At 36.7% G+C, this 20,865-nt stretch overlaps 1 protein-coding gene across 6 annotated transcripts in view; it reads right to left on the bottom strand.

Moving 5' to 3' along the window:
• Positions 1–20,865, bottom strand: part of MACC1 (MET transcriptional regulator MACC1) — a 68,028-nt gene that overhangs the window by 35,334 nt on the left and 11,829 nt on the right. The window lies entirely within an intron of this gene.

Here is a 20,865-nt window from a genome sequence, read left to right as displayed (position 1 = left end):
GATTTTCTCTTTACTTTTCTATAATGTTTCTCTTTATTCCTATAAGTCTTTTTGACCTAAATTATGTTTTATGTGATATTAATATTGCCATTCTGTCTTTCTTTTTATTATTGTATTTTACAATTTTAAACACATTTTAAACACAATTTAACATCTGAAATCAAGATGCATATGCAACTGATGTCAGAGTTTAGATGGCTTTAATTTTCTTTTGGGTATTTCATAAAATAAGGGTGTGTCTTAAAATGGATATTGTCTTAAATTTAAAGAAATACAGTATTTACCTGACATCTTTTACTATCTCTTTATTTCAACCCTTTTGTCTGGTTATTAGTTAGATATACCATTATAAATAGCAAATAGTTGACTTTTTTAAAAATTCACACTGTTAATCAATTTTTAAATAATTGAGTTCTACCCTTCTATAACTACTTAAAAACTCATGATTTTTACTTATTTCTACCACTTTCTGTCGTGTTTTATTTATTTGCTTTTATTTTTCTCTTCCTTCTATCGGGCTGATAAAAATTTCAACATTCCCTTTTGTTCCCTATTTCAGGTTTCTAAACACACATCACATTTCTCCTCAACCTTCTGGTAAGACTATGAAGGATAAATAGTATCAGTCCTTCTAGAACGTAGAAAACGTGAAGCTGAATCACCAGGAAATCGTGATTTTTTACAAAGGCCTACAATTTGCTAGTATAAGCACTAGTAAGAGACAGATTGCTCTTTAAAATTCTATCAGTATCCCAGCCAATTACATATTGTAAGCTTTTATAAGACCATATTAAAACGTTTATTTTTCTAAAATACATCTTCTGGTATTCAAACAGTAACCAAAATCAGCATTCCAATTAAACTCACCCAAAGAGAAATAAACTGAGTGAAAATGACATGTGATTATAGAAGAGAAGCAAGAAATAAGAATGTCTCTTATGATTGGGTTAGATGTCCAAGCTAAAACTGAGATGACACTTACAAAATATATGGAAAGACGTAAAAATATGCCTTTAAACAGATTTTAATCTACGAAGATAAAGTAAAAAAGAGAATTCAGACTGTTTAGTTACAAAGGGAAGAGGATGAAAACAGAGAACAGAGTGGAAAAAAATACTTTAAATATCTGAAAGTCATTATAATAAAATAAAAGAAAATAAAGAGACTGACAACAATAGGAGCCTGGCAGAAGTAGGAAAGATATTGTCTAATGTAAGTTAACTTAAATTTGCAGTAACTAATAATAGCTAACAATTATTGGGTATACTCTGTGCCAGGCAGTGTTCTAAGTTATCTCACATCCGTTATCTCTTCTAACCAGAACAGCAGTGCTTCGGGTAGATTATATTATTGTCTCCATTTTGCAGTTAAGGAAACTGAGATACAGAAATTAATTAATTAATTAATTAATACACTAAGAAGTAAGAGTCAGAAAAAGCCAAAGCCCAAGAATCTGACCCTGACACCCTGCTCTCAGTGACCACATGCAGAGTAATCTGTGGCCAGTGTTCCTAAGACCCTAATGCAGAAGGCCTTAAATAGCTCATCTGAGGGAACAACTACAAGAGTTATCAGCACATGGCCAGAGCTCCTGCTACATCCATAATTGGCTTCCGGTTCAGTAATGCCTCGCTCGTTGCTTGCTCGTGTTGCTTTTCTTCTTAACTTCCTCATGTTGCCTCTCCATAACCCCTTGTAATCTAAATGCATCTTTGATCCTTACAAGCTCAAAGGGACCTGCTAACTGGGAAGGTTTTGGAGTTTTCCAATATAAATAAGTTGAGCCAATTACCACCAACATTCTGAATGGTTCTGGCAACTTTGAAAAGAAAAAATTGGTCCATAAGTATAAAATATCTATTCACTGAACAAAGTAATTAAAATTAAAATAAATGATTATCTTAATCAACAAAAAAACAGGTAGGCTGTGTGAATTTATGGCTGTGGTCATGATGGAGCACTATTAAAAATGTAGCATCATATTGAAAAGTGGATAAAATAATAAAATAAATAAATAGGACCCCAAAATACTGAAAATATAAAATCAGTCTGTTACATTTAAATCCACTGGGAAAGTAATTAAAACACTATGTGGAAACTTTGAGGGGATTCACATAAAGAAAAAAATGTCTAAGAATTAGTTTGAAGAATTTGGATTATTCTGTTTAAAATAAATGGAAAAATGAACTTAAAAAGATTCCTTAGATAATCTAAGTAACATTTTTTAAATTATGTATAAAGACATTCATCAGCACATAATTTTAATGCCACAGTAATTTAGTACAAATATTCTATAGACAAAACTGAATTATGAAATATCCCTTTATTGGAATATTATGCAATCATTAAAGATAGTTTTGATGAAAGTATGTCCCAGCATGAAGTATGCTTATGAAACTACGGTAAGATGAAAAAACTTAAACATGGTACAAAATTTAAATACACAGAATGATTACTGTTGTAATCAAATCAGATAAAGAGAAACAAGACTGGAATGGCATATTCAAGAATACTGCCAGTACATGTGTTTACGTGGTAAGAATCTTGATACTGATTTTCATTTTCTACATTTTCAACTTGTAATGAGCAGAAATTATTTGATTATAAAAATATTATTTTACATAGAGAGAGCAATAGTGATTAATTCATGGCTAGTTTCTAAGAGGGATACATTTAAAGAAAAACAGGATAAACAGGAAACCACAGTGAGAACAAGGCAAATTCTTAAAATTGAGATGAACTCTAACATGAACTAGTATATCATGGCAACCCCTTGATTTCAACAATCCTTTCACCCTATAGGACCAGCAATCTACCAATCCTACTACCTTTTCACTGTCTCCCCACAAACCTTCTCTTCCTCTATCTACAGCTTAAATGACAAGGAGTTATAATCACCTTCCTGCATGCCCCCTTAACTCTCAACTTCCTCCTAGTAACTAGTGGAACCATACCTTGGTGAAATCCAACACTGCACCTACTGGTCCTAATCCAGCATCCTGCTTGTAGGTGATGAAAAGCACACAAACTAACTCCAAGTGGGTTCTTAAACTAACATTATCAGGCAATCTTACTTAACGTCCCCGGCACATACAGCTCCCTCTCCTTTCTTGTCAAATCTCTAACAACCTTCTCTGATCTCATTTTTAGCTGAGGATCTTGTTTCATACTTCGTTAAAGTACGTATTTAAAAATAAGCAATCAGAGAGAACTCCCACCTGTTCCTAACAGCACATCTCTTGAACTACCTGTATTTGCACCCACATACTTGGATTTCTTCCCAGTTACTGTGGATGCACTGTAGGTGCTGCCAGCCGCGTCTCCCCTTGCACATGTATGCAGGTCCCATTCCTGCTGACCCACTCAAAGAAAACGCAGCATTCCCCTCTATTGCGTCTTTCCCATAAACATAAAAACATGCTGATACTTTTGACATCTTAAAGAAAAACACAACTAAACCTGTCTTGACATTGCTTTGCTTTCTAGCTCCCACCCCATTTCCCCCTTCGCTTCACAGCAAAAGAGACACACACAAAAATACCTTCTCTGCTTATCCACAAATACTTTCTTCCTCTCTCTCTTACACCCTGGAATCATGTTGTCCATACCCATGCCTCCAGAAATGCTCTTGTTAAGGTCACCTATGACCTCCTGTTGCCAAATTCAATGGTAAATTATTATTGCTCACCTTACTTCACCTATCGAGCTCATCACTCTCTTTTCTTTGAAACGATCAGATCATATCACTGTGGTCGTATCATTCATCCATATTCAAAACCTTGCAATGACGTCTCAAGCAAGTAAAAGCAGTCAGATGCCGTTCTGGCCCTGTTCTATAATCTGGCCTCATTACCTGTCTGAGGTCTCTCACCTTCCTCACATGTCTCTAGCCTTACAGGACACACTGACCGTACTTGCTGTTCCTCAAACACATGGGTCACATTCCTGCCTCAGCGCCTTTGTACTTGCTGTTTTCCCTTTCCCTAGATATCTATGGTGACTTCCTTAGCATCTCAGATATTTACTAAAATATTACCTCATTAATGAGGACTTCCCTAGCCTCCCAATTTAAAATGAATCACTCAACACACACTCCTTGTTGATTCCTCTGTCTTATTTTTTCCATAAACCACTTACAACAGCTAATATGCAATATATATGACTAATTTATTTTGTTGTGTCCTATTTTCACTCCACTAGAACGCAGGATCCATAAGAGTAGATTTATTTGTGTCTATTTTTTTCATTCTTGTACCCCCAGAACCTAGGACAGTTTCTAGTACATAGTAGATGCTCAGTAAGTAATTATAGAGTGAATGTTGAATGACTTTTATTTCCCCTTCAAAATTGAGAGAGAAATTAACTGGATTAACAGACCAAAAGTTATGTGCAACAGATCAGTAGAACTCTTGAAGGTTTTCTAGGTAGTTTGCAAATCTATTGCAAATCTGGCATGTGGGTAAGTTTACATGAACGGCTACCTTTAAAAAAAAATGCCAGCCACAGTGCAAAGCTCTGGAAAGACTAACCAAGAAGTAACATTTAAATTCCATCGTCTGTTAGTTCTAGACCAAAGTGAGGGAGACTGCCTGCAGATATAAGATGGGGTAAAGAGACAAAGAAAGAGAAAGAGATATAGAGATAAAGATAGAGATAGAGATAGATAGAGATAGAGACACCGATCCAGGTCAGTATATGAGACTCTGATTTCTATCCTTCTACACTATGATCAATGCCATATTAGAGGATTAAAGTGGCTCATTGAAAGTGAGTAGACCAGACAATCACAAATATTTTCAGTTTCCTAAATTATCTTCAGATTCATACATAGGAGAGCTAGTAAATGTCTAGATTCTTTCGTTTATATCCATCCTAAAACCTCATTCTGTGAAGACTTGAATAGCTCACTCCTAACCTAGCTTGGTTATTAATGTCAAGCATGTATTTGTTTTCCAAGCTCACAGAGACAGTCACATTAAGTGACATTCTAAATAAGCCTCAACTGGCTTTAATAAATAAATTCTTAGCTTGACTCAGGCCAGTCTTTTATATCCCAAAGTGACTTAATAATAGAAGAAGGACATCTTCTATTATTAATAGAAGAAGGATATGGAATAACTATAAATAAGTGGTACTTTAAAGATAGAAAGATAACTATCCAATTGACCAAGCTTAAGGTGGTAAAAAATAAATCATGGGTTTTTATGTTGGCTCAAATATATGTATACCATATCATTTTTGTCTGCCGAATATCAAAGATAATTACAGTGATGTCAAAATCAATGTTTAATTTTAAACAGTTTTCCTCTTAGCTTCCTTTATTCAAATCACTTTTACCTTACTATTTTTATTATTATTTAGCATTTGTATAAGATTTAAAGCCCAAAATTAATAAATTGTTACTGGATCTTGACATTAAATACAATTTTTTTTTTCTTGTACAAATTTCGCAGAGCTGACAAATATAAGAGTCAAGGCATAGCAAATAAACATTCCTCTCTGTTGATTCTTTCATTCAAAAAGGAATTGGCTGTGCCTTTTTCCATATCCACAGCCTGCACAGATAATTCTAAAGCATGAATTGCTTATGGGTTCAACACAGCAACAAGGCCAAAACTTGTTAGCATTTGTCAAACCAAGAAGAATCAAAGGGTTTTCATCACAAGCTCATTTCCTAGTATTAACCTACTTTTTCTTTTTTGAGAGCCTGTCTGTGAACTATTAATGACAGACTAATCAGTACACATATTCCTATCACTTCTCCTGTTAAAAATTAAATTTGACACTGACAAGAAAAACAAGTGTTACTCCTAATAATGTTTGTTTTTTTGTGTATGTGAAAATACAGTCTTTCTTTGCAAAACACAACTGGTACTATGTACATGAAGCCTATAAACAAGAAAGGGTATTAAAAACTCAGAAAACAAAGCATCAGTATTTCAGGAATGGCCTGCTGGCCTTTCTCTCACACCAGCTGCACTAATCTGAATTCTTCCTTCGTGGACATTTTATCCATACCTGCAACTGACTAGCAGCAATACAGCACCTACTGTGTCACTCAGGATCCAGTGAGGAAAATAGAAACCGTATGAGATCTTTGAAGCAAAGGGGAGCAGAAGGCTGAAAGAACAAAAAGCAGAATGTGAACTAACTTAGACATTGACATCTGAAGGAAGCAAGTACCCCCAGGGCCACAGAAACAAAAGGGAGGAGGAGGTGCTAGAGCCCAGGAGCCCAATTGTCACAGCATTTCTGGGGTGCCTCAAGAGGTCCTAGAACACCAAATAGGGGTCCCTCTGGCAGACTTGGCCCATGGATGAGGTGCCGTGCAGTAGGTGCTTGCACAGCTGGGATGAGGTGCGTTACACACACAGCTGGGACCTATGAAAGTGGTGCTAGAACTGCTGAGCAGGTACCACTGGCTGGAACCCAGGCTCCCCAGGGGCTCTGCTTCAGGTGCTGGTATTGCAAGGGGAGCTCCACTTGGCAGGTGCAGGGATATCTGAGGAGGCACTGGTGCTGGAACCAAGGCAGAAGTCTACTATGGCGGCTGGAATGGCCCGAAGATGCCGGAGTTCATAGCTTCTTGCTGCTGTGGATGGAGGCCCAGAAGCTGAAAACAGGAAGTGAGTCACTTTCCCCTCCTTCGTTTCTCAGTCTCTTGCCAGGACCTCCCATTGGCAAACTGGGATCTTGCTGACTATAAAAAGCTGAAAGGTAATCTGTGAGGTATGAGAAATCTACAGTACATAGAAGAGCAGAAGACAGAAATGAAGGCTAAGGGCAAACAGGCAAATGGCTGGCACATCTCTGACCTTCTCTGCCAATTTTTCTGACTCAATTTGCTAATGAGAATTTGGTATCTCATTTTTGTCATCTTACTAAAGGAATAAAATAATAAATATATACACATAGAAGATGAGGATATACATAAAGAATACAATATGTACAGATGGGGGCCCAAAAAATGTATACACATTTTAAGAAAGAAAAAAACTATTAAAATTGTAATAATATATACTGACAACAAAAGATTAATACAAGTCACATTTGACTTCTGCAATTACCAGAGGTGCTCAAAGTGGTTACCATCAGCATCTAGACACTTCTCATTATAGGGAACTACTGCTTGAGCAACGTTGACAAAAGTGTCCACTTGTATACATTTTTTGGCACCCTGGTATATGTAATATAAAACTATATGTGACCTTATTTAAGCCTACTGTTGAACAAATTATAATTTTATAAATCTAAATAAAGGTACATTTAGATTTATGCAAGTTACTAAATTAAATCTCTTTTCTTACTGTCATAAAGCCATGTTAACATTCTACTTAAACCTTTATAGTTCTGTTGAAATTTCAATACGTGATGTTGTTGAACAGATAATTTATGCAAGAAGTACACAGTCAAGGAAAATGTATGAGCCTGTGGTATATTAAATATGACCTCTACTTCAATTCTTAGCTATTCTGTCATTGAGATTCCCTGTCAATCTAGATTGACCTTAGTTATTTGCTTGACAATAAAGTGCAGGAAAAGCCATGTGCTGGGATTTCCAAGTCTATCATAAAATACCTTGTAGTCTCTGCCTAGGACTCTTTGAAAACTTGCCTTAGGGGAAACCAGCTACCATTTCAGTCTGACTGCCCTGAGGTCACCATGCTGGAATGACTACATGTAAGTGCTGTGGTCAACAGCCCCACCTGAGTACCTACGCCAAGCCATCCCCTGCAAAGTGCCAGATAATAATGAATGTGAAACCAACTGGAACCCTCCAGATGGGCCCGTCTGTAAGCTGAGAGCCACAGTCTATATACTGATGAGCAGAAAACCACCCAGCCAATCCCTACCTAAATCTCTCAGCTACCAAAATGCTTGCTTTGAGCCATTGTTTTGGGGTAGTTTGTTATGTAGCAAGAGATAATGGAATATGGTCTTTCTAATAAGCAAAGAAATGAACACTAAAGCAAATTATCCATGTAAAATGGATCCTGGTTATGCTAGCTAAATCAGCTAAAAATAATTAAATCACCAAACAGTACTCAGGAAGCTTCAGGGATAAAGTACTCTCATATCTTGCTATTGAAATTGAAAATTATTACAGTATTTGAGGGACCCTCTTGAACAATGTGAAGCTGATGCAAATTGAGCTTATGGCCCCTCACTCTTGAGGGGGCCTTAACAATTTATGCTTGTAACTCTGCATTCTTTTACACAAACAGCCCCTTTTCCAAGTTGTATACATTTTAGGGCCCACAAAAGAAATTCCATCCCTGAGGAATACACATTAATAATCACAAAACTCTTTTAGCCCTTATCAGTAATTTGTATTTTCCCCAAGAAAATAATTGCAAAGGAAAGGATAGTTACGTATATAAAAATCTTTGTCAGAGCATTATATCTGATAGAAAAATAAACTGAAAATAACCCAAATGTTTTACGATAGATGAATAATTAAATGAATTACAAGGTATCAACTTAGAGCATGAAGTCACCTTTTAATAAAATAGTTTCAGCGTCTCTAACAACATGAGAAATTGTTTATGTTCTGTCTAGGTAAAAAAGTTCATCTTGAAAGTTTATATAAACTACGTTGCAAGTACAAAATGTATATATTACAGATAAAAACAGGAATGAAATTTGGGGAAGTGAAAACAGTTATGTTGAGGTGATGGTCACAAGACACAACTTTGACTTTATTTTCTTTTTAATTCACATTTCTCATTTAAGTTGCACTTTGATACAGTCACTGGAAAAATGATACAAGCTCTCTCAGAAATCCGCTTCTGAGGTTTCATAAGAGATATCCTGGAAAAGCTGCAGCTAAACTAAGGGAATTATTATAATGTCCAATATGCTAGGAAATGCAGGCCCACTTGTCGAGGGCCTCTTCTCGCTTGTTGGCAAGATATATGTAATGTGGTAAAAATACACTTGTCATTAGGAAGGTAAACTCAGGCTTTTAGGGAAGTTCGGCCTCTTTCTATTCTCTTTTCACCTCGTGAGTGGCAACACAAAACTGGCAGGAGCTAGAAATCAAAGAGCCAACACTGCTTACCATCCCTGTACCTACCATCTTTACACAAACAGATATGCAGCCCCCACCTCCGCACACATACACACATACAACAGGACATGTTTGAAGAAAACATTAGCTTTTGTAATCATTTTCTGGATATTGGGGAGTGGTAGAATAGAAGTAGCAAGATCGGGAGGCTGGGTCTGGGTTTGCAGCCCTCCAGTTACATGACCTGCAGTGACCCTTTGCTGGCTGAGAGCCTCCATGTCTCCATCTGTAAAATGAGGGGATCTTCACAATGTGATCCCATCATCGGTCTCTATCCACAAATGGAATGGAGTTCATTTAAACACCGGGGGATATATGAAGCCAAGATACTCTGAGTGGGTTTTACCTCTTTTTATATCATAATTTTAGATCATAGGCTTTTAGATGATACAATTTTAAGTGATAGAATAGAATTAAAAAGGAAGCCAGGTTCTGACTCACAGCTCAGTAGTGCCAGAGGCAGGGAATCCAGCCTTTTTCTTCTTCAAACTCAGAAAACAGTACCACAAAGTTGTAGCCCCCTTCCGTCTTCTTTATTTTTAGTTTTTATTAAAGAGAAACGCAGGGAGAGACATTTTCATCTGGCTCCATGGCAAAGGTATACAGAGCCTGTTAAGGAGGCCCCACTCCTTTCACTGCACCCTTAAGAAATTTACACCTGACAACTTCTGGGCTCCTCCGGATAGGTCCAGTGAACAACTCTAAAAGCAAGACCGTATCAGGAACTTTTTTTCCACCAACATCATTTTGCTGTATTCAAGAACAGTAAGGAAAGTCTGCCTTTCAGACATGTCCCACAGTGTGAATTTAAAATTGCTTACCTTGTAGTTTTCATTAAAAGCCATGCCGATGCTAAAAGGGAATACATGAACCGTTCACAGCACACAGTTCTTCCAGCTTTATCACTAAATCAATTCTGATCGAAATGCAGCTTCGGAAGTGAAGCATATCACTCCAGGCTCCTATAGTATCGAAGCGGCCTTCACAGAGTGATGGCTTAGCACTACCTCCTTGGTTTTTACTCATGATAGAAATGAGATGTGACCATATGTGACATTTTCCTATATTTTTGTAAAATTGTAATCAGAGAACTTGCCCATTATGTTATCCTAAAAATCCATGTAGGGCAATTTTTTCTGACTTTGAGGATAGAAAATGTTTCTTCCTCCCAATTTATGTTTTCTCTTATTAAAAGACTAGTACCCCCCATGATTTGGGTTTTACCTTGGCTACCTTTTACCTTAGCTTAGGCAGGGGTTTGTGCATTTGCTGTAACTTCTCACGTCCCCAGTTGTTTGTTTAATTTTTAACCTGCTCTCTAACCCATCATACCTTGCCATTATTACATGAGACTTACCTTTTATTAATGTTTTTCAATTTTAGTGTATACATATTTTTATGATTAGGTACTTCAAGTTATATTGGGGAAAGGTAGTATATACATATAAACAATATGTGTTGATATATGTATATGTGTGTTGAATACAACATATATTATCATTAATTGTCATAGAAAACATATCTTTAGAATTGAAAAGAGCTTGGCAACAATTTAGTTGAATGGTTACAAATATAATTCTCTCATGCATGGAGAACCTATTTCTTCAAATGAAATACTGTCCAGAACGTAAAGAAATACAGCTGGAATGTAAACAAATAAAAGCAAAGTTGATTTGGTTGAAAGGTAAGGGGATAATGGCCCACTATACTCACCCCTTTTCACTGCAGTGGGGGGCCCTGGAGTCCCCTCACAGAGCTCAACTTTTCCATGGTTCACATTTGAATGCTACTGATAAACGTCATCTGTATCTTTTTTTTTTTATAAATATGGAAACTGGGACACTGAAGCTTCTAAAAACACTTACCTAGTTGGTGATCAGCTCAATACCAGATCTCAGGTTCCCTAACTGCCAGAAGTCAATCCCAGTACTGGCTTAAAATTAAAATTGCATTTGAAAAGGGTTGAGTGATTTGGGATTTTGTTAAAAATTAAAGAGAGTCTAAGGCTTTCTTAAACTCAGCAAGGCAACAAACATTATCTTTTCTCTTTTTTCTTCCTCCCAGGTTTATCCAGCAAGGGGCTACCCTCTCTTCTTGTCAGGTTTGCTTTCAACTAATTCTGCCTCTTGCCTATTCCCTATGCAAAACTAATGTACCTACATTTTTTGACCCTCTGAGTAAAGTATCATGTGACCCTGGGTGTTTTGTATATTAAATAAGCATAGCTAAGGTAAAGATTCTGTGGAATCTTAGTGACAACATGTTTTTCTTTCTTGACCATTTTTAAATGTTGACGTGGCTTTGATTTTTTAACATTATACAAACCAAATTCTTCTGTCTGTTAGTAACAGCTGCACATGTCCTGTGTACCCACTATCAATGAACTGAGGACTGAATAAACCTGGGAGCATGGCTTATTTTACAAATGTCTCCAGATAAAAACTAAGAAAGTAGAATGCAATTGCATGATGCACAAGTATTGCAGACAAGCTTTGGATATATCATATCAAGTTTTTAAAAGCCACATTTGACCTGAAAATTTCTAAGTCATGATTCTTCACACTCAATTTTTCATATGAAACAGAAAAGGTTAAATCAAATTTTAATCATCGAATAGTAGACTTACAATGACAGCTTTTAGGAAAAATGCTTCCAAAGCTAACATTTATTGTTTGCTTTCATTTTTATTCCTTATATTATATAGGCTTATTTTGTCCACTAAAATATATAAGTGATTTCATTTGTAGAAATATTTATTTAATAAAAAACATTTCAACATAAAACATTTCAAGGATTGTGAGAAGAAAACACCACTTTCTAGGGGTAAAACCCTGAAGTAACAAAGTCATGAGGACAGGCTATCTTCCAGTTACCACACAGACTCATCCAGGTAGAGAAGGGAATAATCGCAAGGTCTGAAGTTTGAATATTAGCAAAAAAAAAACCTCATGAAGACGACGTATGTCTGAGTGTCTGTGAGAGCACAAAGTATCTGGGACATGGAGGAGAGAGGTGGGAAGGGAAGCAAACTAACCCCAAAAGATATTGATCAAAGCAATGTCTGATCCCCTTTCACGAGTGCTGGGAAAAACCTGGCACTAATTAAACTAGTGCCTGGGTAAAGTCCCAGGGACTTTTCTGGACCAGCATTAGGCACTGGATGGGAGATCAAGAGGGATAAAGGTCCCCAGTGTGTCATACTAGTTCAGAATGTAAACAAGGAACAAAGCAGAACTGCTTTATCCAATTAATTCAATCAGAAGAACAAATCCCATATACCCCAAGCAGCCTTGATATAGATCAAACTCTTCAAATAAGAGACAACATAAGGATAAAATATCACAATGATCTGAACTGGAAAACAATGAAGAGTTCATGAAAAAGAGAGATCCACCAAAGACTCTTAGTGAATTCTCTGTCCATAGAAGTATGATGCTGAAACTGCAGAGAGGCTTTTCTAAAGTATTGAACATTATAAAACACATTTAAGAATGCAAAGTCCTTTATAGATACTAGATCCTGTGTGACTTATTCTGCTGACAGTAAAAAGGGAGGGTATTAATAATAGTAATTTGAATTTACGGAGGGCCTATCGTCTTCGGCACCTGTGCTTTTTGAATGCTAACTTATTAATCCTTAGGACTACCTTAGGAGGAAAGCAGCCAGGGTCATTAGCTCCTTTTCCAGATAAGAAACTGGGACACAGACAGATTATGTGGCTTATACAAGGCCAACAGCTATATGAAAAAATGCTCAACTTCACTAGCTATCAGGAAAATGCAAATCAAAACCACTCAGAGGAAGGTGGACACACCTGTTAAAATGACAATTCTATTCTTATTTTTTTGAGGAACCACATTCCCACCTTCGTAGCTAATGATTTTTTTCTTCTACTCCCAGTTTTTTGTTGATAATAGCCATTCTAACAGATGTGTTAACAAGACAAGTAGGACCCCTCACACACTGCTGCTTGGAATGTAAATTGGTACAGCCACTATGAAAAACAGTATGCAATTAAAAAATAGGCAGAGGACCTGAACAGACACTTCTCCCAAGAAGACATATGACCCAGCAATCCCTCTTCTGGGTATCTACCCCCAAAATTTGAAAACATTTCTCAGTAAAGACATATGTGCCCCTATGTTCAACGCAGTGTTATTCACAGTGGTCACAGCCAAAGTGTCCTTCGAGAGATGATTGGATAAAGAAGATGTGGTATATATACAAAGGAATATTACTCAGCCATAAGAAAAGATGAAATACTGCCATTTGTGACAAGATGGATGGATCTTGAGATTATCATGCTAAGCAAAATCAGTCAGACAGAAAAACGTCGAGAACCACACAACTTCACTCGTATGTGGGATATAAAACTGAAAGCAACAAACAAACAAGACCAACAAAGAAACAGATACAGACACAGACAACAGTTTAGTGGTTACCAGAGGGTAAGGGAGGAGGGGGATTGGTAGAATTAGAGAAGGGGATCAAGCATATGATGGAAGGAGAACTGACTCTGGGTGGTAAACACACAATGCAATATATAGATGATGTATTATAGATATGTACACTTGAAACATATATAATTTTACTAACCAATGTAACCCCAATGAATTCAATAAAAATTTAAATATATATATGATATATATATCCATACATATATACGTGTGTGTGTGTGTGTATGTGTGTGTATTATAAAGGGAGAGAAGAGGCACTATGTCATCTGAATCAATGAATCAAATATAAAGATGACCTTGATAGGTGCTGGTCAGACCTAGAGGAAGGAGGACACAGTCTGCAGTTATAACAAAAGACATGGATGAAAGCAGCAAATGGGTTCATGAAATACAAGAGGACAGTAAAGGCCCTTGAACTTACCTGCCCCATGGAGATATGACAATTAAGTTCGCGAACTCATCCTAGAAAAAGTGCTTACATGTCTCATTGCTGAATACCACTACAGTCACCCCTTGGGAAGCTATGCACCAACAACAGCGCCTGGTCCACCCTTCAAAGCAATTCTGGAACTCTTTTCCTGGAATGGCCATCAGAGCTGTCGTCGTCTTACCCTTGATGTCCTGAATGTCACCAAAATGTCTTCCTTTCAATATTCCCTTTATCTTCAGGTAAAGAAAGAAGTCATTGGGGGCCAGATCAGGTGAGGAAGCGAGGGTGTTCCAATACAGTTATTTGTTTACTGGCTAAAAACTCCCTCACAGACAGTGCCATGTGAGCTGGTGCATTGTCGTGATGCAAGAGCCATGAATTGGTGAAAAGTTCAGGTTGTCTTACTTTTTAATGCAGCCTTTTCAGCATTTCCAAATAGCAAACTTGGTTAACTGTTTTTCCAGTTGGTACAAATTCATAACAAATAATCCCTTGGATATCAAAAATGTTTAGCAACATCATTTTGACTCTTGATTTGGGCTGACGGAACATTTTTGATCATGGAGAACTGGCTGACTTCCATTGTGCAATTTGAAGCTTTGTTTCAGGTCATATTGGCACACCCATGTATCATCACCAGTGATGACATGGCCCAAAACATTGTCTTGCCTCTCCAAAAGGTCTTGGCAAACTTCAACTTTCCTTTGCTTGTTTTCATTGGTGAGCTCCTTTGGGACCATTTTCGCACATACCTTTCTCATACCAAGATTTTCAGTTAAGATTTTCTTAACTGTTTCTCTATCGATGTTGACTTGGTCTGCTATACTTCTCACAGTCAGCCGAAAATTTTGATGCACAATTCGATGAATTTTTACAATGTTTTTGTTAGTTGTGCTCATTGCAGGCTGCCCTGACCTCTCTTCATCAGCGACACGTTTTCTCCCCTCAGAAAAACGTTTAACCCATTTGTATACGGCCAGGATAATGCCATGTACACTTTTTCATGGCATTATCCCCATAAACTTGAACTATGTCCATGATTTCACTTCCACTCTTGACAAGTTTAACAAGAAATTTAATGTTTGTTCGTTGCTCTGACATTCAAGCTCAGACTTTCTCGTGACGGCGCACAAAAACACACAGCAATAATGAATGCCACTCAGCAAGACACTGCCACATGTCGACATGAACACAGCTGTGAGACACTGATATACCAAAGTTATGAAACCTTGCTGAGCTGTTTGTACAGTGCTGCCAATGTAAGCGCACTTAATTGTCAGACCTCGTATGTCATGTAGTGTTTATGAAATGGGTTCCTGAGGTTGAGCTCTCTGGGTTCAAACACCAGCTCCACACTGGTGTTTGTAAGGAAAAGAAGAGAAAGAATGCTTCAAGCAAAAAGCATATGATACACAGGATGTGGAAAACAAGAGTGAGCATGCTTCATTCAGGAAGCGGAAGTAGCTGAGGAAGGCTGGGCCACAGCAGTTTGGTAGCGACAGAGGTAGGAAGTCTGGGAACGTCTCAAGAGGAAAGAATGCAGAAGCCAGCAGGGACTTGTCCTAAATGTCCTTACGACACATCCTGAGGAACTTGAACTTTAGCTTAAAAGAAAGAAGACACAAAGGAGTTTAAGTTAAGGGAATGGCATGCCCCAGTTTTTGAAAGATGGAAAGCAACAGGTGGAGCCGACTAGAGACGAGAAGAAGTGGTAGTAGCCTGAACTAGGAAAGTGTATCATGTGAATGCAGAGAAGGGGACAGAACCCAACTCATTCCTCATCTTCCACTCCTGAACTCCCTAAAGATCATAAATAATCTCTTGAGGTTTTGCACTCAAGACCACCTTGGATTCTATTTTTCAGCTTTAGCCTCTATGAATACATAACTTGGAGGTAACACACTTAATCCATACACCAGTTGGACCTTTCTGGCCTCCTATAAAGAATAGGGGAGGAGGTGTTCATATCTCACTGACTGCTAATTATCTTTACTTTTTTTCAATTGGTCCTATATTTTCTCTCTCCAATAAAACAGTTATCCCCACACACTACTAGATATTTTGTGTGAAGCAATAATTTTATTATGAATTCCATTTATCTTCATTTGTAAAAGACAACAGAATGTAAATCTGGTCTCAAAGCAATCTTCGCATAAACAAGTCAGTGAGTAGTTTCTTAGAGAAACATACCAAAGTGAAAGGATAATATAGATAAGTGCCATTATTTAGTACTTCACTATTGCTAGTAAAACCTTTGGCATTCACTAAAATAGTCTTTTAGTTGAATCTCCTTCTGTGAATAAATTTTATGGATTGTAAAATGGGAGGAATTAGAAACTAGAAATGAGATTGTGTTTCTCACCAACCCAATAATGATATAGCGATGAGCAAAAGCCTCCTTCCCTTAGGAGTTTCTAGATTTCAGAATACTCCCTGTTGTATTTTGAAAGTATAGTGAAATCAGTTTCATATTTTGTAGTTGCCTTGAGGGTCAAACAGTGTGGTTTAAAGGAAAGAACATGGCACCAGGATTCAGAGAACTTGATCAAGTTTCTAAAACTCTCTGATCTTTGATTTTTACATCTATTTGTGAGAAAAATAATTATACCTTTTCCACTGTGTTTTGTGAGAATTAAATGGTTTAATGCCTGTGATAAGGAACAAAAATTCTGTGATTTGCGAAATGTTCTACATCTGCTTTGTCAAATCAGGTAGTCAATAGCTACACGTAGCTATTGGACACTTGAAATATGGATAATGCAACTGAACTGAATTTTTAATTTTATTTAAATTTAATTAATTTAAATTTTAAAAGGCCCTGTAACTAGTGATTACCACATAGGAAATGCAGCCCTAAGATATGGTTTTAGTTTCAATTATTCCTACTGTAAGTTAATTGAGTCTACACTGCTCTGAAAATCTATAGATTAGAATATTGTCTTTGTTTAAGAATGAGTGCTTCCCTTATATGTAGGCAAAGATAGTATATAACCATTTTATACACAATTTGCCAGACAAATCAGAATGCAATTGCATTTTTATCCACCACTTTCTTTTTAAAAATGTATTCACTGGGGGGAGTTTTCTCTAATACCACTGACGAAAATTCCCCAGTTGGCCCCATGTAGCTTCTGGTCACTCTTAGATTTAAAGAAAATCCTGTGGTTATTTTAAATTGCAAAATGCAGTTTTGATTCATAAATTAGAATGCCCCGTCCAATATTGCCAACAGCATACCAATCTCCCAGTGTAAGACAGATTTCCCTGCCCCCTTGCTGTGCAATTCTACAGTCTTATGGGGACAGCGTGCAATGCACACCTTCTCTTTTTCTACCTCACCTTTTCCATCACCCAGAGTGCAAGCTCTTGTTATTGAAGCCTCCAAAGTTCGAGAATCGGGGTGGAAAGGGAGACATAAAATAGAACACTTTTAATCTACTGCTCAGATTGAAAGTTGGCTTTGCTTCTGCAATATTTATTGCTTATATTACGTGTAATGTGTGTGTGTGTGTGTGTGTGTGTGTGTGTGTGTACACACATACATGTACACGGATGAGCTTTGGGGGACCCTCAGAAGCTTACAACTTCCTGTGAACTTCCTGTGAATTGAGAAATGCATTTAATTCTTCTGTCAGCTATGCCTCCCTCAGCTCTGGTTTTCTAGCAGGAAAACATATGAAGCTTTCCAGGATTGTACAAGGAAGCAAGTTCCTCTAAGCTTGAGGTTAAAAAAAAAAAAAAAAACGATCCCATGGTTCTACCTCTCTACATTGGGTTAGCTGTCCAAAAGTCATTCTCGCAAAATCCTCTCAATGGTCTTTCTCCCTTTATTTTTTGTTATAACCTGGAAGTAGGTAAGGAGGTCAAGAATTGTGAAAATACTCCCAGTGGGGATTTTAGTCAGATACCTCTCATTTTTGTATCTGAAATCATTGTCTTAAAATCTTAGCCAATTTAACATCAAAATTATCCAATTTAACATCCTTTTTTTTTTTTTTTTTTTTTTAGTTTCAGGTGTACAAAACTATGGAATAGTTAGACATTTATCATTTATATCCCTCACACAGTGATAACCCCTCTCCCCCATCTACTACCCCCTGACATTGCATAAGCCATTATATTTCCACTGTCTCTATTCCTAATGCTGTACTCCACTTCTTGCAAATATATATAAAATTGTAGTTGACATTCATTATTGTTCAGCTTCAGCTTCAGGTGTATAATGCAGTGATCAGGTATCTACATCATCTTTGAGGTGCTCTCCCTAATGAGACAAGTATCCATCAGATACCCTACAAAATCTTCAATTTAACATCCTTGATCACTGCACCTGTGTTAATAGTAGCTAACAACTAGAAATTACATTTAAAAATCATCAATACAAGGCTAATAAATAAACTCTGGCATATACATAATCATTGTGGTAAAAAAAAATGATGTGGTAAAATAAACAAAATGAAAGATAAATGTCATACGATCATATCAATAGATGCAAAAAAAGATTTGAAAAAATCCAGCATCCATCGATGATAAAAATTCTGAGCAAAGTGAGAATAGAGGGAACATACCTCAACAAAATAAAGGCCACATACAACAAACCCTCAGCTAATATCATACCCAGTGGTGAGAAGCTAAAAGTATTTTCCTTAAAATCAGAAACAAGACAAGAATGTCCACTTTCACCACATTTATTCAAAATAGCTTTGGAAGTTCTAGCTACAGCAATCAGACAAGAAAAAGAATTAAAGGCATCCAAATTGGAAAGGAAGAAGTAAAACTATCATTATTTGCAAATGACATGATACTATACAGAGAGAATCTGAAAGACTCCATCAAAAAACTGATAAATGAATTCAGTAAAATAACAGGATACAAAATTAATATTCAGAAATCGGTTACATTTTTAAACACCAATGACAAACTATCAGAAAGAGCAATTAAGAAACAATCCCCTTTATAATTGCATCAAAATAATTACCTAGGAATAAATTTAACCAAGGAGGTAAAAGATCTATACTTGGAAAATTATTGAGGAAGATACAAATAAATGGAAGCATATACTATGCTCATGGATAGGAAGAATTAACATCATTAAAATGTCCACACTACCCCAAGTAATCTATACATTCAATGCAATCCCTATCAAAATACCAATGGCATTTTTCACAGAACTAGAACAAATCATCCTAAAATGTATATGGAACCACAGAAGACCCTAAATAGCCACTGCAATGTTGAGGAAGAAGAACAAAGTTGAAGATATCACACTACCTGATATCAAACTATACTACAAGTCTATAGGAATCAAAACAGCATGGTACCGGCATAAAAACAGAGACATGTGCATAGGTCAATAGAACAGAAAAAAGAGCCCAAAAATAAACCCATACCTATATGGTCATTTAAGCTATGACTAAGGTGGTAAAAATATATAAGGTAAAGACAGTCCATTCAATAAATGATGCTGGAAAAACTGGACAGATATGTGCAAAAGAAAATGAAACTGGACTACCTTTTTATACCATCTACAATAATAAACTCAAAATGGATTAAAGTCTCCAAGGTGAAGACCTGAAACCATAAAACTCTTAGAAGAAAACATAGGCAGTAAATTCTCTGACATTATTCTTAGTGATATTTTTTTCTGATATCTTTTCGGGCAAGGAAATCAAAAGAAAAAATAAACAAATGGGGCTACATCAAACTACAGTTTTTACACAAAAAGAAAACCATCAACAAAATAAAAAGACAACCTACTGAATGGGAGGGAATGTTTGCCAATGATACATCCAACAAGGGATTATTATCCAAAATTTTATAAAGAATTCATATAACTCAACACCAAAAAAAAAAATAAAATCCAATTAAAAATAGGCAGAAGGGCAGCCGTTTGACTCAGTTGGTTAGGACGTGGTGCTCATAACACCAAGGTCGCCGGTTCAATTCCCACATGGGCCAGTGAGCTGAGCCCTCCACAACTAGATTGAAAACGACTTGACTTGGAGCTGATGGGTCCTGGAAAAACACACTGTTCCCCAATATCCCCCAATAAAAATTAAAAACAAACAAACAAACAAATAACAAATAGGCAGAGGACTTGAACAGACATTTCTCCAAAGAGGACAACAGATGGCCAATGGACATATGAAAAGATACTCAAAGTCTCTAATCATCAGAGAAATGTACATTAAACCCACAATGAGATATCACCTCATAACTGTCAGAATAGATATCATCAAATCAACAAAAAACTGTTGGCAAGGATGTGGAGAAAAGGGAATTTTTGTACTGTTAGTGGGGTTGCAAACTGGTGCAGCCACTATGGAAAACAGTTTGGAGGTTCCTCAAAAAATTAAAAATAGAGCTACCTATGACTGAGCAATTCCACTTCTAGGTATTTATCCAAAGAAATCCCAAACCCTAATTTGAAAAGATATATGCACCCCTATGTTCACTGCAGTGCTACTGACAATAGTCAAGATATGGAAACAACAGAAATGCTTCTCAATAGACAACTGGATAAAAAAGTGGTACATATATCCAATGGAATATTACTCGGCCAAAAAAAAGAATGAAAACTTACCATTTGCGACAACATGGGTGGACCCAAAGGGTTTTATGCTAAGTGAAATAAGTCAGACAGAGAAAGATAAACACCATATGATCTCACTTATATGTGGAATCTAAAGAACAAAATAAATGAACGAACAAAACAGAAAGACTCATATATACAGAGAATAAATTGATGGTTGCCAGAAGGGAGGGGTTTTGGGGGACTGAGTGAAAAAGGTGAAGGGATTAAGAAGTACGAATTGGTAGCTACAAAACAGTCATGGGGATGTAAAGTACAGAATAGAGAATATAATCAGTAATTCTGTAATAACTATATATAGTATCAGATGGGTACT

This window comes from Rhinolophus ferrumequinum, chromosome 20 (genome assembly GCF_004115265.2).
Source record: "Rhinolophus ferrumequinum isolate MPI-CBG mRhiFer1 chromosome 20, mRhiFer1_v1.p, whole genome shotgun sequence".
NCBI lineage: Eukaryota > Metazoa > Chordata > Mammalia > Chiroptera > Rhinolophidae > Rhinolophus > Rhinolophus ferrumequinum.
This window is presented reverse-complemented; position numbering and strand designations above follow the sequence as displayed.